The sequence below is a fragment of the Triticum urartu genome, chromosome 4A (genome assembly GCF_056163025.1).
Source record: "Triticum urartu cultivar PI428250 chromosome 4A, HENAU_Tu73, whole genome shotgun sequence".
Lineage (NCBI taxonomy): Eukaryota > Viridiplantae > Streptophyta > Magnoliopsida > Poales > Poaceae > Triticum > Triticum urartu.
The window spans coordinates 168757674-168784809 of record NC_141876.1 but is presented as its reverse complement, the minus strand read 5'-3'; the positions used below and the strand labels follow the sequence as shown (position 1 = coordinate 168784809).

Genomic DNA, 27136 nt, shown 5'->3' with positions numbered 1-27136 from the left:
ATACATACCAAATCCGAATCATAGACAGGACGAGGGCCGACGGGGGCGGATACCAAAACCATTGCACTATATAAGATGCAATAATAAATGTAAGAAAATGATACAAGTATCTATCTAAACATACAAGTAAGAATATTTTTCCTTTCAGAAAGAAGATAAGAACAAGAGGCTCACCACGGTGGTGTCGGTGATGAGATCGGCGCGGGTGATCGACGGCGGTGAAGACGGGGACGGGGCGTGACGGACCGCTAAATCTAGACAAATCTCGAGGAAAATGGAGCTTGGAGGTCGAGCTTCGAGAGGAGAAAGCTTAAGTAGTGTGGCTCGGGCATTCCATCGAACACCTCATGTGCATAGGAGGTGAGCTAGAGCACCACAAAGCCCTCTCCCCCTCGGCCAGAAAAAACAGAGCACTGTGCTCTGCTCTTGCGCGAGGGGGTATATATAGGCACCTCATTGGTCCCGGTTGGTAGCATGAACCGGGACTAAAGGGAAGCCTTTGGTCCCGGTTCAAGCCACCAACCGGGACCAATGGTGGTGGGCCAGGAGCGAGGCCCATTGGTCCCGGTTCGTCCCACCAACCGGGACCAAAAGATCCAGACGAACCGGGACCAATGGCCCACGTGGCACGGCCGGCCCCCTGGGCTCACGAACCGGGACCAATGCCCACATTGGTCCCGGTTCTACACTGAACCAGGACTAATGGGCCGATGCGGCCTGGACCATAGCCCTGTTTTCTACTAGTGGAAGAGTATCATTAAAATATCATGCCTAGCTAAAAAGGCATTAAAGAGAATAAAGTGCCAAGTAAGACCGTTGGAATGATCTACGGTGATAGTTGATTTGATCTTGCTGAAAAATAGAACTTTTGCGCTCATTGCCAGAATTTTAAAAAATCGTAGGAGTGTGATTTTGATCTGAATTTGTTACACAAGATATATATACAGATTTCCTAGGTTGTCCTAATTTTTCAGAATTTATGGAGTCGCAGAAGTATGGTTGTTGTTAAGATCATTACAGATTATTATGTTTCTGACAGATTCTGTTTTCAATGCATAATTTGTTTGTTTTCTAGTTTCTGCGGCTTATATTGCTCTTCCTTTTGTGGGTTACGGCGACAACCGGCGAGGTTAGCGTTGCCTGCCTTGTTCGTTCTTCTATCAACCACTCAGAACCATGTCGCGGTACGGTACCCCTCGCACGAGTTCGACTGAGCTCCCGGTGGCGATGGTGTGGGAGCTCGCTCGGCTCGAGGGGCGGCTGGACCAGACGACAGATTCGGGCGCGCAGAAGCAGCCGCGGGGGTCGGCGAGGCGGCGGCCCTGGAGGTCCTACGGAAGATCAGGGCGTCCAAGAAGCTCGTCCAGAACATGTCCGCCTACATCTGCTGGGCGGTGAATCACAAAACCCCCGCCGAAGAACCCATCTCGCCCAAGTGCGTCTTCCACGACTCTTCCTCCCGGTCTAGGCCAGGTGCATGCTCTCAAGAACTTGCATGCATGCATGCATGCTCCTCACCATTTGGTTTGTATGTGAATCATCTGCTTAATTATATATGCATTGTTTATATTTGCTAGTAAGCTCCGAGCCAAGTACCAATAACAACCTGTGTTATGTGGGTATCCCAGGCACAAGAACGGCCTAAGCAAACAACAGAGGTCCTTTGTTCATGAAATAGGGTTTGGAAGTCTCTTTGATCTCCCCAGAGAAGGTACAAAGTGGAAGAAGGTATGGGAGAGAGAAAAGTTTCAAGCTTTCATCCCGTAGCAAGAGGGCCCCAGCTGGATTCCCTTGGATGCTTGTACCTCGCTTGATTCCATTGGTGCAGTGCACGCATGCATTATGGCTCATGGCGGAAAGAGATAGGAGTACGTGTCAGCTAGCCACGCTTTTCCCACAACTTATGGACATGTGTCAGCTAGCTACGCTGCTTCTGCTACGACATTTTTGCTAATCTCGCATACATGCACTAACTTGTCATGTTAATTAGACTAGTAATCATGCACGTGCAACGTACGTATCAAATATGAAAAATTCTAACAAAATATAGATAGATTTCTTGAAATTTTTGAAATTTCATACAAAGTGCATAATACCTAATTCTCGACTCATACAAGTAATTTGATTATCATTCTTCATGATCAACATTCTTGTTGAAACAAATATCGCACATCTTTGCGTTAATGATATAATCTCTTATCTAAATGCACAATTTCTCAATGCATAGTGCCCAAATGATTATAATCTCCTGTAAATGAATTTCAGTATTTGAACAAAATATCCAGGCGGTCTTCGGCCCATTGCAGTATGTGTCAAATATACAACCATTTGAATTTTGCTAATCATATTGTTATAGTATAATCTAACCAGAAATTAGAATCACCTTGTTGGACAATTTATTATTTAAAAGGTTAATCACCATTCTCCATATACACATACAAGGACCATTCAGTAAATAACCATTTATGTATCAACAATAATAAATAACTATTACTATGACAAAATTAAGTGTCTTCCACAGAAGTGAGAAGCTGCCAGGCGAGAAAATCAAGTATCAACATTTACATATCTCCGATCAATGATCCCCGCTAACTCCAGCCCATTGAGGATATTGTCATGCAAACCATCCCTTCGCTCTTCCTTCCTGACAAGCAAAGCATAGAAGTGCAGAATAAGGAATTTTTTTATAGAGCTATCGTCCAAATCCTAAAACACATATAAAAGTCATGCATGACACACTTTACATTTTTAGTGTTGGCACTGCAAAAAAAGCATATCATGATTTCCCTACATACTTTCTTGGGGCATATATAAGGAACTCCTAACCCAAACTTACTAAAGAAACTGTAGGTCTTTATCAATAAAATCCATCATACTATCAGAATGGACAAATGAGGAATTTCTTTACATAGAGAACCTCACATTGACCATCCAACATGTCCCAATTTTGTGAAAAATAGCAGACCATCAACAAGCTCACACAACATGGCTCGTCAAGCTCTAAACTCTGAATGCACCTTGTCAATTTCCTTCGGGACTTGTTGACGCCTTTGAGATTTCTAAGCACTTCACGCGGAGGAAAACAACATTCAGGCAACTCTCCGTCACTACAACAAAGCATCCACCAAGTTAAAAATAAGGTTCCCAACTCACCTCCACAGAAAACTCAAAGGAAATAATGGATTTACACAGCTTTAAAGTAGGCTTTTCTGAACATAAAATCAAAATTCCTGAAATTTTCATAACATTTGGACTCTGAATGATCAAAAAAAGATATGAATAAGAGTAATTGGAAGGATAGAACAACATTTCCTTCAAATAAAATTAGCTAGTTGAGGCTGCAAGAACAACATATGAAGCTAGCATGGCTCTGGCAACTACCAAAGTACATTTTAGGCAAGCACGCGTGACCACCAACTCCAGACCATTCAATCCCTAGTGCTAAAAGAGATAACTCGGAAACGCAGACCTGCACATCTCCTTGCGTCCTTGGCTATTTGTGTACCCGCCCTTTGTCCGGATGGTCTTCTTCATATTGCACGAGCCACCGCGCTCGGGGCTCGCTGGCATGTTTGCCATTTTGCTGATCTCCTACACCACATCTCCAACCATTATAAAAGAAGCAAATTCAAAGCTCAACGAAAATATGAATTGATGTGTCACAAATTATGTGCACATGCACCAGATCATGAGGAAAATGCAAGGCGATTGAAAATACAAAGACCCAGTATCAGACATATTGCAACGTATGAACAAACCAGAATTCGAGCCGGAGCCTTCAGATTTTAGAATGTGGCGCTTGGGTGTAGGAAGAGCTACAACAATTGGTATATCCAGCAGAAAGTATTGATTGGCATCTTTCATGCTTTCTAATTATTATTTTTTTCCTATCCATGGGTGTAGGAAGAGAAGATTGGGCAAATCATAACATACAAGAACCCAATACCAATTGGCAGGCCAACAATCAAAAAACATGTAGTAATTTAGCTTGTAGAAATTCAGAGAAGCATGTATTGAAGAAGCTAGCTCACAGGAAAGCATGCCGCTTGGTGGCGAGGGCCTCAACGTGCCGGCAGCGGTGGTCGAGCAGAGGAGTGGCGGGCGGTAGAAAGTTGCAAACTGCATGCTTAGGTGACTCTTATCTAAAAATGGATATATTTTCAACTGCAGAAAAATGCATCCTTATGATAATCCGACCAACATTCAGTATTCAGAACATCAAATATGTACTAAAATGTGGAGACATCCACCATACCTTAAAACATTTGACAAAGGGAGCCTTCCACCTTTAAGTTGAACCATCCTATCCCTGATGGATCCTTCGGAAAACCTCATCGCTACACAAAGCTGAAATACACGAAACAAAACTGAGCCACAATACCATCTTCATTGATTCATTCACAGGCAACCCAATAGCAAGTCTTTGTCAGAAAATATCATACCCTCCCATTCCGCGTCAAGATGCCATGTAGGAAGCAGACATTGCCCAGGCCCTGGCATTTGCCGAAGACCTTGTTGAATCTCGCCGAGAACACCTGCAGCTCGTCGTCCCTGACCGGATGCAGCATCTTCACGTCGAACTCGTGGGACAGGTCATAATACTCTATCTCTGGTGGTGCGTCGCTATCCAGGCATACACGAAGGGGTGTCTCCCTATCCAGTGCTTCAGATTCAGCACCGCTGGGTCGATCCACGGGATTATATGGCTCGAACCAAGACGAACCAATATGAATCTTGCAAGAAGTGGACGCCGGCGTCGAGGAGCTGTCGTTTCCAGGAGGATGAAAACTGTATAACATTCAGATTCTAGACTTTTGGAATTAACTCCAGCAGCTGGTAAGCAAAACATAGCTAGTGTGTCCTATAACTCCTAAATGGGTTTTGAAGGCCTACCGTGATCAGTCTTCTTCTTATGGTTCTACCTCCAGGATCCCAGTGTGTTGACCGAATCATCATGCATGTGGCCTGAAAACACAAACAATCATCGGTTTGGTACGTAATACTTCAGATATATAGCCAACAGCACGATAAATCATGCCAATATTTTGTAAGGCCAGGTTTGATAGCGATCCATACATACCGAATATGCACAATCTTTGGCTTGCCATCCAAAGTATCCAAAATGCCCAATGTCCCGCAGCTCCGAGCAGCCGCCGCATCCGCCCCATAGACTCGCGCCGGCATCGTGCACTGCCTCTCGCCGGAGACCGTCGCCACCGGATGTTCACCGTCGAGGCCGCCGCACCCCTGCCCTTCCTCCTCTCCCTTCCTTCGGTCCTTCTCTATCTCCTGGAAACGCAGCAGGCCATGGAGGAGCTCAGCCGCCACCGTCATCCCTCCGACTCGCCGGCGCCGCCCATCGTCGACCCGATCCGGCTGCCTTCCTCCAGATCCACGCCAGCCCCACCGGAGTGCATGCCTTGGCCATCACTGTTCCCTACATCGAGCTGCCGCCGCCACCCCCGTTGACCGCATCGCTCGCCTGCGCCTGGGCAACCGCTCTAGCCGAAACACAACCTTTGGCCGGCGCTAGCCCGTTGAGAGTGGAGCAGGGGTAGGCCGGAAGAGACACCCGTCAAGGGCGCCGGAGATGGAGCAGTCTGTGCGGAGGGGATCCCTTTCCTTTTTTTTCTGCGTGTCTTGCGTGATTGGAGGATGGGTTGCAAATGCGGGTGCAGGGACATGGGACTGGGTAGTTCGAGGGAAGGCTTACGGGACGGTGGAGTATGGTCAGCCATTGCAAATTGCTAAGTACACACCATAGATTTATTAGATCAAGGATGACGATTAGATTGAGATATGTGGGACTAATCGTGCGGTGTTGATTGGTTTGCACAGTGTTGTGGGTCTAATTGCGGGGTGCATGTAAGAAAGTTCTTGTTTGATTGTTTAATAGTAGTGGAGATACACACACTCGGTTGCCATGTTAAGCAGTGGCGTCGCCACGGTAAGGGCGAGTATGGTCGGCCGCCCCAGGTAGCTGGAATCACGTACGCAAAAAATACGATTCGTTTTATCCACGGGCCAATACAGATACGGTCACACCCCAGCCCAATTGTAGCCCATAGCCCCCTAGAATGCCGCCGATCAGGTAGGCAATCCCCAATCGAGCAAGGCAGACAACGAGCGTAACCTAGTCGTCGCCGCCACAGCACAGAGCTCCGCCTCGCCGGCTGCTGGCCGCCGGCCGCCGGGCACCTGATCCAGATCCGCGGATGGGCGAACCAAAAGAAGTAGTCCCGGATGCGGCCGGTATGGGAGGAAGCAGCAGCGACACAGCATCCAGCTCGTACAAACGGTCAGCTGCATTTTGCAAAATTAGCAAGCGCAACCAACAGGCACACACCAACGGACTGCCGAGTTCATTTTCTTACTGATATTGACCTTCGTTTCTAGCCAATTAGTGAACATGGTGATGTTGTAATGTATGGAATCTATAAAAAAATGAAACCAATTGTTGGCTATTTTGAAACTCCCCCAAGTACTGAATCTCAAGTGACCATTGAAGCCTCTAATGCAAACACTTTAGAAGCTTCTGTTCATGAACCTGAAGTGTCTAACAATCCTTGTGTCTAATCAGGGCTTCTATTCTAGAATTTAGTTGAGCTGATATCGAGCCTGATCCGACACTTGGGAAAAAATGAAGATTGATGACAGAAGAATATAGAACATCATCATGGATTGAGAGACCGTAGAGGCCCTCTATCAAACCGTCCTCATATACTTACAACTCAGGGTAAATATTTTTGTTATCCATTGTTTCAAACTGTTAGCATATTTATGCTAAGATATATATTGATATGCAGCTTGTGCACCTATTGTATGTATCTTTAGTCATGGAGTTGGACATTTTGGACCATGGAATGAATGATTCAAGTAGCAGGATTCTATGCATGTTAGTAGTTCTCCAAGAAACATTGAGCAGACTTGCATTTGTCCATAAAAAATTTAGACCTTAAATGTTTCGCCCCGGCTAAGTTCAATTCCCGGATCCGCCACTGATGTTAAGCATGCATGTTTATCCATTAGGTTACAAAGTAATACCTCCTTTTTGAAATATAAGTCTTATTTTTAGAATTTCCAATACGGGCTACATACGAAGCAAAATGAGTGAATCTACATCTTAAATGTAACTTACATGTGCTTAGTAAAATTTAAAACAACATCCCAGGTAAGTGTACATATATATTCAGATGGCATTTCTGGATGACCAGTTTTTTTTATCAAGTTATGATATATTTTTATTAAGCATTTCAGATACAAGAAAAAATAGTTATGTTTTGGATAAACTTGTTTTAGTTTTCGAAGAATATTGTTGCATGTCCACGATCAGCTTTAGATGGAAATAATCCATCCTTTTGTTCTTGGTTGATGAGTATTCTATGCGGATCCTTGGTTAACCGAATGAATCTCGTAAACCGCAGACACACTACATTGCGGAATGGAGAGATTACTAGCAAATATAAACAATGCATATATAATTAAGCAGATGATTCACATACAAATCAAATGGTGAGGAGCACATGTATGCATGCAAGTTCTTGAGAGCATGCACCTGGCCTAGACGGGGAGAAAGAGTCATGAAAGGCGCACTAAAGCAAAAGGAACTCAATCTCAGTTTACGTAATTAACTAAGGGAAACACACGGTATCAGTAATGAACAACCCACTTGGCAGATCAACATCACTTCGAGGCACAATTGCTTTGATGAGGCATTAGACAACTGATCATGCTTCCCTTACTTCTTATATTTTGACACGTCAGTTGATTTCACTAAAATAACTGATTCTGAATTTAATATTACTGATTATTTGGTTAAAATATTAAGAGGTACTAAAAACTACTAACAATTAATTCCAGGCCAAAGTGCCTGAGTACCACACAGAAAAAGTGGTGCAGTGAGAAGTGTCGACCTGAAAAATAAAAAATCTCACTTACCGATGTATCACAACAACAAAATTATGTTCACAAAATTAAATACCTCTCTATTTTCCTGGGCAACCCATTCACCTTCAGGAAGTGACATACCAAATGTTTACACAGAACTGGCCCAAGATTTTATGCTACATTATTCTGTTATTACCTGCAAAACAGTGTCCTCCCAAGCCTTGTGAGGAACATCGTAAAATCTCTGCACAAGTAGTCATGCGGCACACTTAAGGACTCCATCTTGCGCGGCCTTGGCGAACCGTCGTACAGGGAGCTGCTGGCCATCGAAGACCACTCGAAGGGGTAACTTGTTCTGTAGGCGGGGTGCTTCACCGAGAGCCATGAGTATTTGAATGCCAACTGATAGGGTCGAGGTGGACTATTAGTACCGATGGAGCCCACCTTCTCTCCTTCAAAAGCATCAAATGATTCATAATAAAGTGATTCCAAAAGTCCATCCGCATGGATTTTCTTCATGTGCTTTACACCAATATGACCTAAACGGCGGTGTCTACTGGTGCTGGCCGGAGAACAACCTCCTTGATAGCCCCTGACGTCCCAGGCTGTTGGGGATATCACTACTGGGCGTAAACCGGCCTATCTGGGCCGGGTTAACTTCGTCAGTAGTTAAGTATGTTAAAGCCCAAGAAGGCAGATGAGGGCTCAAGGCCCATAGCCGGTTCAAGGCCTGTAGCCGTAAACCGGCGTTAGTATTTAACTTGTATTGTAAGTTAGGAATAAGTAGAGACCAAACCTGACACATCTATGAGCCGGTATTGGGACTCTGTGAACCGACGGGCGTCACTCGTGTATATAAGGGAACGACCCGGCGGCGGTTCAAGGAGGAGAGACAACAACTCGAGACATAGGCGAAGCTTGTTTGCTCCCTGGTCATCGAAACCCCATCAATTCCATCACAACTAGACGTAGGCTTTTACCTTCATCGAAGGGGCCGAACTAGTATAAACTCTCTTGCGTCCCTGTGTCCGCTTTAACCCCTTCAAGCTAACCCGTCGCGATGGCTCCACGACTAAGTCCTTTCTCTAGGACATATGCCGTGACAAAACCACGACAGTTGGCGCCCACCGTGGGGCTATCGCACGATGGTTTCAAGTTCTTGGAGGGCCGCTTTGAAGGACTCGAGGGCTACGCCGTAGGCCGGATGACTAAGAGTCGTCGCGGCAAGCTCTACATCGACGATGCAGGCTGGGGCCTTGAGGCCGGCTCAGTTGAGTATGGGTACCGGGTCCCCTTTGGTGGCATACACGTTTTCATCGGCAAGATCGGAGAACCGGGCCCTGAGCCGGATATCTGCACCGACCTCGTCGAAACGGCTCAGCGTGCGCGATCTGCCCGGGTTAAACCGGCCATGAAGCGTGCCTTCGTGGGAGTCATCCATGGAGGAGGTCATGAGGATGGATCAGGATCTGGCGGCGAGACCGTCATTTACTCCGGCGATGAGTCACCAACCGGAGAAACCAAATCTCTATATCAGCTACAAGATGGCCGGATTGGGGGCTGTTCCGACGGCGACAGTATTCCGGACCCCTCTGATCTGCCCAACCGAGTTGGAATATTCATGGCCGGCACACAAGCAGCGCTTCATTCTTCAACCGCTGCGGCAACAGCCTCCGGTTTAGCAGCGGCGACAACTGCCGGGACAGGAGGCCCTGTGCGCTTGCCGGCCCAAGTTCTATCAGAGCTATTTAATGCATTGGTTGTGCTTATGGTGGAAGCTAATCCGGCGGATCAGGACGTCCACAACACGAAGATTGCAAAGGTAAGGGAACAGATCACCCAGGCCAAGGCGGACCTGGCAGCTGAGGATACCAGGATGGCCGCAGAGCGGGCCGCTCTAGACGCACAAGCTTACAGGCTCATGTTGGACCAGAATGCGTCGCATGAAGTCATGAGGAGGAAGTACCGATCCCGTTTGCCTCCGGTTTTCGAGGCCAGAGACCTTTTCAACACCCCGGGAGCAGGGGACAGTAATCCGCTGGAGGGAAACCGGGCGGAAGCTCCTGGGACCGGTGCACCGGTTCAGCCTCGTCAGATGGATCCGCCTCGTCAAAACACCGTTATACCTCAGGCTGTTTCAACACCTCCGGGTCACTACTCCAACCCAATGGACAATCTCGTCGCAGCTGCTACACGGCTGGAGGCCATTCCAATTGAAGGTGACTCACCGCAGGCGATAGAGACGCGACGGGTCAAGGAGCTTCTTAGGACAGCTTTGGACCAATAGGAAGCATACTCGTACAGCCGCGACCGGATCCACTCGACCCCTCGCCCAAGCCGGAGCTATAGCAGGCGTATGGAGGAACCGGCAGTGTCAAGTAATGAACGACGTGGAGCACCCCGCGGTAACAACCCGGCGGGTGGTGCTGATAACGCTCAGGAAGTGGTGGACCGGGCCCGAGCACGCAGGAAGGCCGAGTTAGCCGCACAATATCAGGCTCGGCAGCTTACGCCGGTTCGTCCAACTGTTTCGGTCGAACCCGGTGTTACTTCTAGCTCTTTGGGGGTGCCTTGCCTTGTCCCCGCTTTACGCAATGTGCGCCTACCCAAGGATTTCAAAGGCCCGCGCAAGGTACCAAATTACACGGCGGATCAACCCCCAGAGACATGGGTGGAGAGCTATCAGATGGCCATGGAGATGCTGGATGTGGATGATGCGGCATGTGCGAAATACTTCACCATGATGCTTGAAGGAACGGCCCGCACTTGGTTAAAAAGCTTACCGGCCAATTCTATCAGTTCATGGGCCCAATTACGAGCCCGGTTTATCAATAATTTCAAGGATACATGTAAGCAGCCCATGTCGATAGTAGACTTAGTTGCCTGTGTCCAGGAGGAAGGAGAATCGACGACTCATTGGGTGCGCCGGGTCTCACAAGTGTTGCATTCATCAGACCGCATCAACGCTGACACCGCAGTCTTAACCCTAGAAGGCAACTGCCGGTTTGGGCCCCTAAAGCTGAAGTTGGGACGGATGAAGCGCCATTGCACTGACATGGGGACCCTCATGGCTGCTTTGCTAAAGTATGCTGATTCTGAGAGTACCAAGGATCCTGAATCTGATGATGACAAGGCAGGGAAGGGAAAGAGGAACAACAACTCCAAAGGTCAGCAGCATCACTGGGCAGGCAATGGTGGTGGAGGCAAGCGTAAAGCGGATGGTAACATGGACTTTGTGGTTAATACCAACACGCAGGACAATGGCCAGCGACGCAAGGTTAAACCGAAAAATCACAGTGGGGCACCCAACCCTAACCCGGATCGCCTAAATTATCTACTGAGCCAGCCCTGTCCAAGACATGGGACGAAGGAGGTGCCAGCAAACCACCTTTGGAAGGATTGCTTTATTATGCAGGAGTTCAAGAATTCTAATGCTTTCCGGTATGATCACGGCCCCGGCGGTGGCTCAGGATCCGGGCCGGGTTACGGTGGAGGAAATTCCGGTTCAGGATTTAATGGTAATCCGGGCGGACATAATAATCAAAATAATCAAAACAACCAGGGTGGTTATAACCACCAGCAGCAACAGTCAGGTTACCAGAGCAACCCAAAGCAGTTGAATAGTGGACAGTACCATGTCTTCACCACTAGCTTGGACAAGCGAGACCGGAAGGTTCAGAGGCGGGCAGTCAACTCTGTTGAACCGGCCGTGCCCCGTTATCTACGCTGGTCTGAACAGCCAATCATATGGACCAGAGAGGATCACCCTCCTCAGGTTGATAATCCGGGTCAGTTGGCTCTGGTGGTGGCACCTCAGGTGGGAGGTTACAAGTTCACCAAGGTGCTCATGGATGGAGGGAGCAGCATTAATATCTTATACTATGAGACCTTCCATCGTATGGGACTAACAGATAAAAATCTCAAACCGTCTAATACGGTGTTCCACGGTGTAGTACCTGGCAAGTCAGCATATCCTGTTGGTAAGATAGCTCTGGAAGTGGCCTTTGGAGATGATCATGATGCCAGGTCGGAGACATTGATGTTTGAAGTGGTGAAAATCCAAAGTCCATATCACGCCCTGTTTGGGCGACCGGCCTACGCCAAGTTTATGGCATGGCCCTGTTATGTGTATTTGCAGCTCAAGATGCTGGGTTACAAGGGGACAATAACGGTTCACGGAAGCCGTAAAATTGCTTTGGAGTGCGAGGAAGGAGATGCGGCTTACGCAGAGTCGGTTCGTGCCACCGAGGAGCTGAAGTATTATAAGGACAGTGTTGATCCGGCGGACATGACTCCATTAAAAAAGCCAACTACGGAGCATGATCCGGCCTTGAAGTTCAAATCGGCAGCAGAAACTAAGCTTGTTGACTTCGTGCCTGACGATTCGTCCAAGCAGTTCAGCATCAGTGCCAACTTGGATCTGAAATAGGAAAGCGCGCTCATCGAGTTCATCCGTGAGAATCGGGACATTTTTGCATGGAAGCCCTCTGACATGCCAGGTGTACCGAGGCAACTCGCTGAGCACACCCTTAATGTGGATCCTAAATACAAACCGGTGAAACAGTTCCTCCGCCGATTTAACGAAGAAAGACGCAAGGCGATTGGAGAAGAGGTAGCCAGGCTCTTAGCAGCTGGTTTTATTGTTGAAGTTTTTCACCCTGAGTGGCTTGTCAATCCGGTGCTAGTCCTTAAGAAAAACGGCACCTGGCGCATGTGTGTGGATTACACAGATCTTAATAAGGCTTGTCCATCAGATCCTTTTGCCCTCCCCCGTATTGATCAAATCATTGATGCTACGGCGGGTTGTGAGCGTTTAAGTTTTTTGGATGCATATTCTGGCTATCATCAGATCAAAATGGCAGTTAAGGACCAGGAGAAGACGGCATTCATAACTCCCTTTGGAGCCTTCTGCTATGTGTCTATGCCCTTTGGGCTCAAAAGTGCCCAGGCAACCTATCAACGGTGTGTACAAAATTGTCTTCACAAGCAGATTGGTCGTAATGTGCATGCTTACGTGGATGATATCGTGGTTAAGTCCAGGGAGAAGGAGACTCTGGTTGACGATTTGAAGGAAACCTTTGATAACCTAAGGACATACAAGATGATTCTTAATCCGGACAAGTGTGTCTTTGGTGTACCGGCGGGCAAGTTATTGGGTTTTCTGGTGTCCAATAGGGGAATCGAGGCTAATCCGGAGAAGATCACAGCCATCACCTCCCTAGCTAAACCGAAGTCTATCAATGATGTTCAACGCCTGGCAGGCCGGATTGCCGCATTAAGCCGGTTTATCAGCCGCCTTGGTGAGAAGGCAATCCCTTTGTATCAGATGTTAAAGAAGATGGATCAGTTCGTCTGGAATTCTGCTGCTGATGAAGCATTTGAGGATGTAAAGCGGCAATTGGTCAATCCGCCTGTGCTCGCCGCTCCCATTGACAAGGAGCCGTTACTGCTATATGTTGCTGCTAATGCTCATGCGGTCAGCGTGGCTATTATGGTGGAGCGAAAGGAGGCAGGTAAGGAGCATCCGGTTCAACATCCGGTCTATTATATCAGCGAGGTACTCATTGAGTCCAAGCAAAGGTATCCGCATTGGCAGAAGCTGGTGTACGGAGTTTTTATGGCAAGCCGGAAGCTTAAGCAATATTTCCAAGGGCACCCAATTACGGTGGTCAGTTCTGCTCCTTTGGGGAATATCATCCAGAACCGGGAAGCGACTGGCCGGATTGCCAAGTGGGCTATAGAGCTTGGGCCGCACGGATTGAAGTATGTGCCTCGGACAGCGGTTAAGTCTCAAGCGCTTGTGGATTTCATCAATGATTGGACGGAACTGCAAGCACCTGAAGAAAAGCCGGATCACACATATTGGACCATCCATTTTGACGGATCCAGGCAATTGGAAAGCTCGGGGGCTGGAGTCGTATTAACTTCCCCACGAGGTGATAAGTTTTGTTACGTTCTCCGCTTAATGTTCCCTTGTACTAACAATGCAGCTGAGTATGAAGCCTTGCTCCATGGTCTCCGGATGGCTAAGGAAATGAATCTAAGTCGAGTTAAGTGCTTCGGTGACTCGGACCTTGTGGCTCAACAAGTGTCTGGCACTTGGGACTCCAAGGACCCACTCATGGCAGCATATCGTCGTGAGGTGGATATTGTTGTAGGTCACTTTAAAGGCTATCAGGTGGACCACGTGGACCGATGGAAGAACGAAGCGGCGGACGCTTTAAGCCGGCTGGGCTCTCGGTGCAAACCGGTCCCGCCAACGTTTTTATGGATGTGCTGCACAACCCGTCGGTCAAGCTCCCTGGTGAAGCGGATTTGGCTATTCCTGATCCAGAGGCTCAATTGGTGGCAGCTCTTCATGTCATTCCGGATTGGACGCTTCCTTACCTGGCGTACATGAACCGGGGCGAGTTACCAGAGGATGAGATTCTGCCCCGACAGATAGTCCAACGGTCCAAGTCCATGACTATTGTCAATGGCGAGTTGCATCATTGCAGTATATCAGGGGCGTTTCAACGATGTGTGTCTCCTGAAGAAGGCTGTGAAATTTTGCATGAGATCCACGAAGGAGATTGTGGTCACCACGCCGGTTCAAAATCTTTGGTAGCTAAAGCGTTTCGCCATGGCTTCTATTGGTTAACTGCTCATGCTGATGTGGAAGATCTGGTCAGAAGATGTGACGCTTGCCAAAAGTTTTCAAGACGTGCTCATGTGCCGGCTCAAGAATTGAGAATGATTCCAATTACTTGGCCGTTTGCGACTTGGGGGCTGGATATGGTTGGGCCTTTCAAAAGGTCCAAAGATAAGAAGACCCACCTCCTGGTGGCGGTTGACAAGTTCACAAAGTGGGTGGAGGCAAAACCGGTTAGCAAGTGTGATGCGGCCACGGCGGTTCAGTTTATCAAAAAAGTGATTTTCCGGTTTGGTTTTCCACACAGTATCATCACAGATAATGGTACCAATTTGTCCAAGGGTGCCATGAAGGAGTTCTGTGAACGGGAGCACATCCGGCTTGACGTTTCATCAGTGGCACACCCACAGTCCAATGGTCAAGCAGAAAGGGCTAATCAAGAGATTTTTAGAGGCATCAAGCCCCGGCTTATGGTTCCTTTGCACAGAACACTGGGTTGTTGGGTAGAAGAATTACCATCTGTGTTATGGAGCATCAATACCACACCCAACAGATCAACGGGATACACACCATTCTTCATGGTCTATGGAGCGGAGGCGGTTCTCCCCAGTGATATCCGTCATGATTCACCTTGTGTGACGGCTTATGTTGAAGCGGACAACGAGACAGCGCGGCAAGATGCTTTGGACCGGTTGGATGAAGAGCGTGACATAGCAGCTGCTCGCTCAGCGATTTACCAACAGGATCTTCGTCGTTATCACAGTCGCCGAGTTAAAACCAGAACCTTTCAAGAGGGAGATTTGGTGCTTCGGCTCATCCAAGACCAGACTGATATGCATAAGCTATCCCCATCTTGGGAGGGACCTTTTGTGGTCAACAAGAATCTGCACAACGGGTCATACTATCTGATCGATATTCGAGAGCATAAATACTCACGTACATCAGAGGAGGAGACCAACAGGCTGTGGAACATAGCTCATCTTCGGCCTTACTATACCTGAGCCATTGGCTCTACTTATGTACATATTACGATGATGTATATATTATGATTAAATATAATAAACCGGAACCTCAGCTAAAGTGGGGTATCTGTTCTTTTACATCATGTGTGATTACACGGAGTTGTTCTAAAGCGGCCTCCGGTTTACCCCTTGAGTTAGCTTTTCAAAAGCATCATGTTATATCACTTGGGGGCTTGGTCGTGTCCGAACCAATGCAATACCTCTTGATAGGCGAGAGCCACCAGATCACTTGGGGACTTGGTCACGTCTGAGCCAGTCATGCCTCTTGATCGGCCTAAGGCCACAGAATCACTTGGGGGCTTGGTCGAACCCGAACCATTGCCATGCCACTTGATCAGCATAAATGCCACGGTTTCATTTGGGGACCTTGCTGACTTGAACCATAGCTACACCTATCGGGAGCTTGGTCGTGTTCGACCATGGTAACGCCATCTGATCAGCTCAAATAAGCCTCTTTTTACAAACAGTTTTGTCATTGCCTTTGCTTTACACTTTTTCTTTGAAAGATATTTCTTTCTTTTTATTGCGTTTTTTAAACCGTCAAAATTTTAAACCGGTTCACACTGTCTATTGACGGTACACGGTCCATTTTAATCCAGAGACTATTTGCTCAGTTTGATTTTTGTTAACATCCTATTACGGAGTAACACGGTGTTTATTATAACCCGGCACGGTTTACATGGTAAACCGGCATCATATATATACAGGAGTTGCTATCTCCTCCAACAGTGTGGGTTTATAAAACTCCGCTTCAAGATTGGCCAAGCCAACTTCACGCCCAACGATAGCAGGTATTATGTATCTCAAAAATTTGGTCATATACTTAAAAATTTCGGATGTTTTGATTTCATGTATGCAGACATCATATTCCGCCTGATGGTACAACCACGGTGGCACTTTAAGATTTTTTATTGCAGAAAGTACTTTGGAAAATTCATCACCCAAAGGAAGAGCAAGTTGCAGTAATTATGCACGAAGGCATATCAAAAGTATCAGCTAGCCTATTACAGGGCAACACGGTGCCCATAATAAGATCATTGTTTTTCACAAGGGAGAAGCAGTTTTAAACCGGCTTCCGGTTCAAGCTTGGTCACCAGCCTGGCCTGATGGTTGTGGATCATCCCGCACCGCTTCAACTTCAGTTTCTCTACCCAGCGGCTGGAAATCAACAGTTGTCCAGTCGATTCCCATTAATGCTTGAAAGACAGCTTCATCATGGATCAACAACGACGGGTCAATATCAGGAGCGTAAGTATGCTTATGGATTGGAGGGATAAGATTTTCCGCTTCATGAATTGGTGCAGCTATTCGCTTGTTTTGATTGTCATATTGGGCTTGATAATGAGACAAGTCTGCTTCTTCAGCCAATTGACAAGCTAGCGGACGCACCTCCCAGTTTATTGCTCGCAGATCCGCTTCACTAAACTCTGGCTCGTCTTCTTTCAAGCTGGGATAGCCCTGAGCCGCTTCAACATGGTCAAAATCCGGCACCCAAGCTTTTGCCCGGATTAAAGCATTGATCGCACCGGTTCGAGCAGCAGATTTCTTCAGCTCTTCAACCCGGGCAGGAAGCACCGACAGTTTCATCAGAGTGTCCTGAATCAAAGTGGGTGCCGGCTTGTTGTGGGATGCAGTACAGATGATTCGTTGTGCACCAGTGTATAGTTGTTCGATCAACGTGTAGGCGGCTTTCAGTTTCTTCCGCACATCTGACCCCAAGTGACCAATGCGTGTCCCTGAAATATCACCAAGGGTTAACAAACCGGTAGCTCTGTAAGACAGCAGAATCAATTCAGAAGTCAAACCGGCTTACCAAAGATAGCAGTGGTCATGGCATGCACGTGCCGCTTTATGCTGGTCAGTTCATCCGCCACCGGTTTTAGTGCAGCCTCGGCATCTTCTGCTCGTTTGATTAAAGCGGATTTTTCAGTGGCCCAATCTGCCCGCTTCTTCTTGAAGCTCTCCTTAAGCTGTTCCATGGCGCTTAAAGCGCTGGTTAATTCCTCTTTTGCTTTGGAGGTTTCAGCTTGTTGGGATTTCAGATTTTCTTGGAGATCGGCAACCTGGCTTTCTTTCGTCTTCAGCTCAGCCTGCATGCAAATAGTTATATGATTCAGCAAAACGGTACAAGGATTGAAGTACCAACCACATAACAAGTTATGCACTTGGCACTTGGGGGCTAATGCATATTCGATCTTCATCTTTCAATTGCTTACAAAGTCCCAAGATCAATACAAGTATTCAACTTGGCACTTGGGGGCTAATGGCTATTTGCTCGTATATATCCTGATGCGGCGATCTCAATTACTTAAAGTCCCGGTTTAACTACGCTAAGTTGAACCGGCCCTTGGGGACTACATCAGCGAATTTCAAAGCATTAAGATTTCTATTAGTAAGTCCTGATTTGAAAGAAGATTACAAACCGGCCCTCGGGGGCTAGGAGCGTCAACAAGAATTGAAATATACAAGCAGGAAAGAGCATATGGAAGTTACCTCATATTTATCTTTCATCATGTTAACCAGACCGGCTTCATAGTCACGACTGGTATACAGCCGGTTCAGGTAGCTAGAATGGATATCTTGGGCGTTCAAAGCAGCGTAAGTCGCCAGATCAGCATTCCACTTGCCTTTGCCAAAGGCAGAAAATTCTTCCTTGGCAGTATGTTTGGACAAAGCGACAGGATTGCTTGGCTCTATATGGCCGATGCCAGTAATGATAACCTCATCATCCTTGGCATCGCCAGTTTGCACTGGGGCTGTTGGCTTATCAGTAGGCTTTGTCGGACTGGTGGATTTCTCAATCCGGATGGAGCTTTTGGGCTGATTGACAGGACTTGAGGTATCAATAGGTCTCTCTTCAGCAATAAGATCGTCGTCTTGCTGCGGTGGATCATTGGGTATATCCTCAGGAATAGCCGCTTCAAGATCTGGTGTTTTGCCCGGTTCAAGGACGACATCCTCTTCGGCCGCTTTGTCCAGGCGAGCCTTCTTGCTTGGACTAGGCTTGGCTCTGAAAGGAATAACAAAATCAAATACATCATATGTTCCAAGGTGATGTACTACAAATATTATGATAAGTATAGCTTACCCAAGCACCATTTTGAGCGGTGGCAGCTGAGTAGCCGATGACTCGCCAGAGGATGAGTGGGAAGTAACCTGGTAATCGGAGTCTGATGGATTAAGAGGTTGATGAAAGCAGCCTGCTTTAGGACAAGCACTGACAAGCAAATTAGAGACCTCTGAACGGCGTTTCCGAACCGGACTATTCGGTAAACCGGTGGAGGTAACTACCTGGCCGCTGTGCCGGGTTGTGCGACGAGCTTCGTGCTGTTGGGTCTTCATAAGAAATTTGGGATCCAAATAAGCAAGAGGATGAGAAAATTTAACTTTCTGGTTTGCCTGACGGATTTTTAGTGAAGGCAAAGGTTCTGAATCGGAAGAGAGAATAATTACCTCTGCAGCATCAGCATGGCTGGCTTCAGCATCATCCTGACAAATATCATCATCAATAAGACGCATGAAAAATAAGCCAAGTGAGTCAAGCCCTACCTCAAGGTCCGGATTATCCACGTCATCATCAGGGGCCGGATTAGAGGATGAAGTGGTTCTTTTCCTGTGGGCTGTCTTCTTCACAGCTTTAGTCTTTTGCCGGGTTGCTCTTTCCGGTTTGTCTGGTTTTTCTGGTTTCTCCTGCGGTAGTTTCTTGCTCCAAAACGGATCATTGCCCTGGTTACACAGACACTGATATTAAACAATGACCAGATATATCAATAACAGATTCAGCCAAAAGAAAAATCAAACTCTTACAGCTGGCGATTTGTTGGTGGCACAGAAGGGAAGCAGGCCGGTTTTAGCACAGATGTGTTCCGGTTCATTCAGCATCTTATTCACAGCCTCTGTGATTTCTTCATCGGTGAGCTGGATGTTGGCATGTCGCAGTGGGTCATCAACACTGCCAGTATACTCGCACATCAAACTGGAGCGCTGACTAAGGGGTAGTATGCTCCATGATATCCAACAGCGAGCGAGATCAACCCCTGTTAAACCGTTGGCCATAAAGGCTCTGAGCTTGGACAGTTGAGGAGCGTATTTGCTTCTCTCTTTGGCAGTCAACCTTTGTGGAAAGGGGTGTGTATTGCTAAGCCGCTCCGGACGAAAGCCAGGCAAAGGATTTTCACCAGCAGGGGAGGTGTCTTTGCAATAGAACCATGTTTGATTCCACTCTTTGGGGTGGCTATGCAGTTTGGCATGAGGGTATGTGACCTCTTTCCTTTTCTAAATTGCCACACCGCCCAATTCCGTATTGGAACCATCAGAAAACTCAGTACGGCGGTTTAGATGGAAACGGTCTCTGAACAACTCCACTGTGGGCTCCTCTTGAAAGAACGCCTCACAGAGCACTTGGAAGTGACACATGTTGGTAACAGAGTTGGGACCAGTGTCTTGTGGGTGGAGTTGAAAATCGGCTAAAACGTCCTGGTAAAATTTAGAACCGGGCGGCTTAAAGCCCCGGGCTAAGTGATCTACGAAAATGACGACCTCTCCTTCTTGAGGTGTGGGAGGGCATTCTTTGCCAGGAGCCCTCCAATGGATGATATCTTTGCTTCCTAAGGCGCCGATCAGGACTAAATCGTCCAGTTGAGCCTCTGTGACGCGAGAAGGAACCCAGTTGCACTCATATACTTGCTTGGCCATGATGAAATCTACAAGGTAGATGATCCCGGTTCAAAAATGCATTGATTAAGGCACATTGGTATGTGCAATGTTAAACCGGAGACAGATCTATTTAAACCGGAGTTTTATGAAGCAACAACATCTGGCGGTTCAACAAGGGGACTAATGGTATATACCGGTTTGGCAATTTTTTCTACAAAGTTAAACCGCCTGGTCTAAACATTGAAGCAGATGAGTAAGTTTACAGAAACAGATTTCACAAGATTTCTCTACAGCAACGGATCTGAAGCGAGTTTAGAAAACAAGGAAAATATTCAAGGTTCAAAAAAGAACAGTACTGAAGCAATAGGCAGAGATACATATAGATCTATGGACTTGAGGCATGAAACTGAAGGCGGATGCTAAAACCTACCGCTACGCAGAGCAAGGATTCACAGATGCATCTAGGAGCTATCGTATGAACATGAAACAGGCGATGAACACTAGAAGAACAGGAAACCCTAGAGCAGATCTGTGTTGAAAAGAACAGAAAACTTACTGGAGATGAGAAAGATGCGGAAGGTTGCCGCGGTGCTCTGGTGCGCCCAGGTTGATGCAGCGGCCAAGGTTGATGCAGAGGTTGATGGTGGCGGTGGAGCTCCGAAGCTGGGCGACGCGAGGAAGACGAAGTAGAAGGGCACGGAGGGGGAAAAGAAATGACCCTTCGGTCCTATTTATAAGGCAAGGGACAGGAGTCAGGCGTGAAAATCAAGGGACCATGGGTCTGGAAATGAAGATGTCGCCTTAATTGTCGCAGACCTACTAAGGTCCTTTATAACAGGTGACGTCACGCCGGTTTACAACGACCAGAGAAGATGACGTCACGGCGGTTCAACAAACTACAAGAAGATATTGAAGATGAAGATTTTTGCCAAAGGATTGACATGAACATGTTCAAATCAATCTGGGGCCTAATGTTGGGGATATCACTACTGGGCATAAACCGGCCTATCTGGGCCAGGTTAACTTCGTCAGTAGTTAAGTATGTTAAAGCCCAAGAAGGCAGATGAGGGCTCAAGGCCCATAGCCGGTTCAAGGCCTGTAGCCGTAAACCGGCGTTAGTATTTAACTTGTATTGTAAGTTAGGAATAAGTAGAGACCAAACCGGACACATCTATGAGCCGGTATTGGGACTCTGTGAACCGACGGGCGTCACCCGTGTATATAAGGGGACGACCCGACGGTGGTTCAAGGAGGAGAGACAACAACTCGAGACATAGGCGAAGCTTGTTTGCTCCCTGGTCATCGAAACCCCATCAATTCCATCACAACTAGACGTAGGCTTTTACCTTCATCGAAGGGGCCGAACTAGTATAAACTCTCTTGCGTCCCTGTGTCCGCTTTAACCCCTTCAAGCTAACCCATCGCGATGGCTCCACGACTAAGTCCTTTCTCTAGGACATCTGCCGTGACAAAACCACGACACAGGCCTACTCATGATTTCCACTATACATTGTCATATTGGGGTTATTCTTCTAAAGGAGATGACACACATTTAAGATCACACAAAAAATGAGAAATGAGATAACTTTCCGACGAGGTCAACAGTTCAGCTCGAAGCTAGCTCTCGTGGGATCAAGTAAATATAATAATAACCACTTTATTATTGCCTCTGGGCATATTTCCAATAGTCTCCCAATTGCACTACAGTCAGTAATCTAGTATTACATGGTAATGAATCTAACATCCATAGAGTTCTGGTGTTGATCATGTTTTGCCCGTGGAAGAGGTTTAGTCAACGGATCTGCAACATTTCGATCTGTATGTACTTTGCAAATATTTATGTCCTCCTCCTAGATCGCATAGTAGATGGAATTGAAGTGTTGCTTTATGTGTGGTGCTCTTGGGAAACCTTGGTTCCTTGGCTAGAGCAATGGCACCAGTGTTGTCACAAAACAGAGTCATCGGGTCTAGTGTACTGGGCACAACTCCAAGATCTGTCATGAACTGCTTCATCCAGACACCTTCCTTCGCTACCTCTGTGGCAGCCATGTACTCTGCTTCGCATGTAGAATCAGCTACCATGCTTTGGTTGGAACTGCACCAGCTTACCGCTCCCCCATTTAGAATATATGTATGTATCCAGTTTGAGTTAGGGTCATCTGAATCAGTGTCAAAGCTTGCATCGACGTAACCCTTTATGGTGAGCTCTTAATCACCTCCATAAACGAGAAACATTTCCTTAGTCCTTTTCAGGTACTTAAGGATATTATTGACCACTGTCCAGTGGTCCACTCCTAGATCACTTTGAAACCTCCCAGCCATATTTATGGCAAGGCTAACATCTGGTCTTGTGCACAACATCACATACATGGTAGAGCCTATGGCAGAAGCATAGGGGATGACACTCATCTTTTCTCTATCCTCTGTAGTTGTTGGGCATTGAGTCTTACTCAACTTCACACCTTACAAAACAGGCAAGAACCCCTTCTTGGACTGATCCATCTTGATCTTCTTAAAAATCTTATCAAGGTATGTGCTTTGTGAAAGTCCTATTAAGCATCTCAATCTATCTCTATAGATCTTGATGCCTAATATGAAAGCAGCTTCACTTAGGTCCTTCATTGAAAAACTCTTGTTCAAATATGCATTCACGTTTTCTGAAAGTTCTATATTGTTTTCAATCAACAGTATGTCACCCACATATAATATTAGAAATGCTATAGAGCTCCCACTCACTTTCTTGTAAATACAAGCTTCTCCGTGAACTTGTACAAACCCAAACGCTTTGAGCACCTCATCAAAGCGAAGATTCCAACTCCGATATGCTTGCACCAGTCCATAAATGGATTGCTGGAGCTTGCACTGTCAGCATTCTCTGGATCGACAAAACCTACTGGTTGCATCATATACAACTCTTCCTTAAGGAAACCGTTAATGAACGTTGTTTTGACATTCATCTACCAAATTTCATAATCGAAAAATGCAACTATTGCCAACATGATTATGACGGACTTAAGCATCGCTACGGGTGAGAAAGTCTCATCATAGTCAACTCCTTGAACTTGTGAAATCCCCTTTGTCACAAGTCAAGCTTTATAGATGGTGTGACATTAACATCCGTGTCTGTCTTCTTTTTGAAAATCCATTTATTCTGAATGGCCTTTTGCCCTTCAGGTAGTACTTCTAAAGCCCATACTTTGTTTTCATACATGGATCGCATCTCGGATTTCATGGCCTCTAACCATTTGTCGGAATCTGGGCCCACCATCGCTTCTCCATAGCTCGTAGGTTCATCGTTGTCCAACAAAATGACATCTAAGACATGGTTATCGTACCACTCAGGAATAGTGTGTATCCTCATCGACCTACGAGGTTTGATAGTAACTTGATACGAAACTACATGATCACTATCATTAACTTCCTCTTCAACTGACGCAGGAGCCAAGGAAACATCTTCATGTGCTGTGCTACTCTCTGGTTGAAGTAAACATTCAACAACCTCATCAAGTTCTATCTTCCTCCCACTCAATTATTTTGAGAGAAACTCTTTCGAGAGAAAGGACTCGTTCTTAGCGACAAACACTTTGCCCTCGGATCTGAGATAGATGGTGTAACCAATCATCCCTTTTGGGTATCCTATGAAGACGCATTTGTCCGCTTTGGGTTCGAGCTTTTCTGGCTAAAGCCTTTTGCCATAAGCATCACAACCCCAAACCTTAAGAAACAACAGCTTAGGCTTGTTGCAAAACCATAGTTCGTACGTTGTCGTCTCTATGGACTTAGATGGTGTCCTATTTAAAGTGACTGCAGTTGTCTCTAATGCATAACCCCAAAACGAGAGTGGCGGATTGGTCAGGGAAATCATATAATGCACCATATCCAACAAGGTACGATTACGATGTTCGGACACACCATTACGCTGTGGTGTTCTAGGCAGCGTCAGTTGTGAAACAATTCCACATTGTGGTAAGTGATTGCCAAACCCATAACTCAGATACTCTCCCCCTCGATCAAATCGTAGGAATTTAATCTTCTTGTTACGATGATTCTCAACTTCACTCCGAAATTTCTTGAACTTTTCAAACATTATAGACTTATGCTTCATTAAGTAAATATAGCCATATCTACTCAAATCATTGTTGAAGTTGAGAAATAACGATATCCACCACGCCCATCAACACTCATCGAACCGCACACATCAGTATGTATGATTTCTAACAAGTCACTTGCCCATTCCATTGTTCCTGAAAACGGGGTTTTAGACATCTTGCCCATGAGACATGGTTCACATGTTTCAAGTGATTCAAAATCAAGTGACTCCAAAAGTCCATCAGCATGGAGTTTCTTCATGCACTTTATACCAATATGACCTAAGCGACAGTGCCACAAGAAGTGGTACTATCATTATCAACTCTACATATTTTGGCATCAATGTTATGAACATGTGTGTCCACAATGGGTGAATGACCATAAATGATATTACCCATATAAATAGAACAACCATTATTCTCTGATTTAGATGAGTAACTGTCTCGCATTAAATAAGATCCAGATATAATGTTCATGCTCAACGTAGGCACTAAATAACTATTATTTAGGTTTATCACTAATCCTGATGGTAGTCGAAAAGCGAGCGTGTCAGCGGCGATCACATCAACCTTGGAACCATTTCCCACGCGCATCGTCACTTCATCCTTAGTCAGCCTTCATCTATTCTGTAGTTCCTATTTAGTGTTGCAAATGTGAGCAACCGCACTGGTATCAAATACTCATGTTGATCTCCCTACAGAGAAGTGGTTTAAATATCACCCACCTATTAAAGAAGTAATTAAAGAACCGGTAATATCTAAAGATGAAACTATTATTTATAATGTTGATCTAGTTGTTCCTACTACTTATAGAAAAACACCTTTCCCTGTTAGGATGAAGGAACATGCTAAAGTTTCAATCGTGGTCAATAAAAGTTATATTAGAACACCTAAGCGAGCTAAAAAAATCAAGGTAGAACCTAGTGTTGCTTTGGTTAAAGATCTCCTGGAAGAAAATATAGATGGGCATGTTATTTACTTCTGTGATGAAGCTGCTAGAATTATGAAACCCGATAAAAAGGATAAACACAGACCCGTTGTCGGCCTGCTTGTTGTCTCAGTTAAAATAGGAGATCACAGTTATCATGGTTTATGTGACATAGGTGCTAGCGTGAGTGGTATTCCTTTTACCTTATATCAAGAAATTATGAATGACATAACACCCATTGAAATAGAAGACATAGATGTTACTATTAAGATTGCCAATAGAGATACTATATCACCAATTGGGATTGTTAGAGATGTTGAAGTTTTGTGTGGGAAAATAAAATATCCTACTGATTTTCTTGTTCTAGGTTCCCCACAAGATGACTTTGTCCCATTATCTTTGGTAGACCTTTCCTGAATACCGTTAATGCTAAACTAGATTGTGAGAAACAAATTATCCGTGTCAGCTTTGGTGATGAGTCTCATGAGTTTAATTTTCCCAAGTTTAGTAGAAAACCATGTAAAAAAGAATTGCCTAATAAGGATGAGATAATTGGTCTTGCTTCTATTTGCTGTACCTCCTACTTATCCTTTTGAACAATATTTGCTAGACCATGAAAATGATTTACATACGCATGACAGAATTGAAATAGATAAGATTTTCTTTGAACAATGTCCTCTTCTTAAACACAATTTGCCTATTGAAACTCTAGGAGGTCCTCCTCCACCTAAAGGTGATCCTGTGTGTTTCATTTAAAACAATTGCCAGACACTTTAAAATATACTTATTTAGATGAGAAGAAGATATATCCTGTTATCATTAGTGCCAACCTTTCAGAATGAAGAAGAAATATTATTGAAAGTTCTAAGGAAGCACCGAGCTGCTATTGGATATACTCTTGATGATTTAAAGGGCATTAGTCCCACTCTATGTCAGCACAAGATTAATATGGAACCTGATGCTGAACCCGTTGTTGATCACCAACGTCGGTTAAATCTGAAGATGAAAGAAGTGGTAAGAACGGAAATATTAAAGCTTTTGGAAGCAGGTATAATCTATCCTATAGCTGATAGTAGATGGGTAAGTCATGTTCATTGTGTCCCTAAGAAAGGAGGTATTACTGTTGTTCATAATGATAAGAATGAACTCATGCCACAAAGAATTGTTACATGCTATAGAATTGTAATTGATTTTAGAAAATTAAACAAAGCAACAAGAAAAGATCATTACCCTCTGCCTTTTGTTGATCAAATGGTAGAAAGATTATCTAAGCACACACATTTTTTCTTCCTTGATGGATATTCTTGTTTTTCACAAATACCTATTTCTCAACCTGGTCAAGAAAAGACCACTTTTACTTGTCCTTTTGGAACTTATGCTTATATACGTATGCCTTTTGGTTTATGGAATGCACCTGCTACCTTTCAAAGATGTATGACTGCTATATTCTCTGACTTCTGTGAAAAGATTGTTGAGGTCTGCATGGATGACTTTTCTGTTTGTGGGAAGTCTTTTGATGATTGTTTAAGCAATCTTGATCGAGTTTTGCAGAGATGTGAGTAAACAAATATTGTCTTGAATTGGGAGAAGTGCCACTTTATGGTTAATGAGGGTATTGTTTTAGGCCATAAATTTTTTGAAAGAGGTATTGAAGTGGACAAAGCTGAGGTTGATGCAATTGAGAAAATGCCATGTCCTAAAGATATCAAAGGTATTCGTAGTTTCCTTGGTCATGCTGGTTTCTATAGGAGATTTATCAAAGACTTATCTAAAATTTCTAGGCCTCTTACATACCTTTTGCAAAAGGATATTCCTTTTGTTTTTGATGATGATTGTTTAGAAGCCTTCTAAACACTCAAGAAAGACTTAATTTATGCACCTATTGTTCAACCACCTGATTGGAACTTGCCTTTTGAAATTATGT

The 27136-nt window shown here is 45.5% G+C and overlaps 1 long non-coding RNA gene across 4 annotated transcripts; it reads right to left on the bottom strand.

Annotated features, from left to right (window-relative positions):
* Positions 1–2373: 2373 nt before the first annotated feature.
* Positions 2374–5720, bottom strand: LOC125551805 (uncharacterized). Of its 4 annotated transcripts, none has more exons than XR_007303226.2 (8): positions 5081–5720; positions 4894–4965; positions 4443–4764; positions 4256–4347; positions 4032–4164; positions 3470–3591; positions 2923–3107; positions 2374–2644 (listed from the first exon to the last, which is right to left on the bottom strand). It is a non-coding gene; the product is annotated as an uncharacterized LOC125551805 (long non-coding RNA). The 4 variants fall into 4 exon arrangements; XR_007303225.2 differs by having other exon boundaries at positions 3018–3107; positions 4443–4788; positions 5081–5719; XR_015600638.1 differs by having other exon boundaries at positions 2374–2640; positions 3018–3107; positions 5081–5719.
* Positions 5721–27136: the final 21416 nt, after the last annotated feature.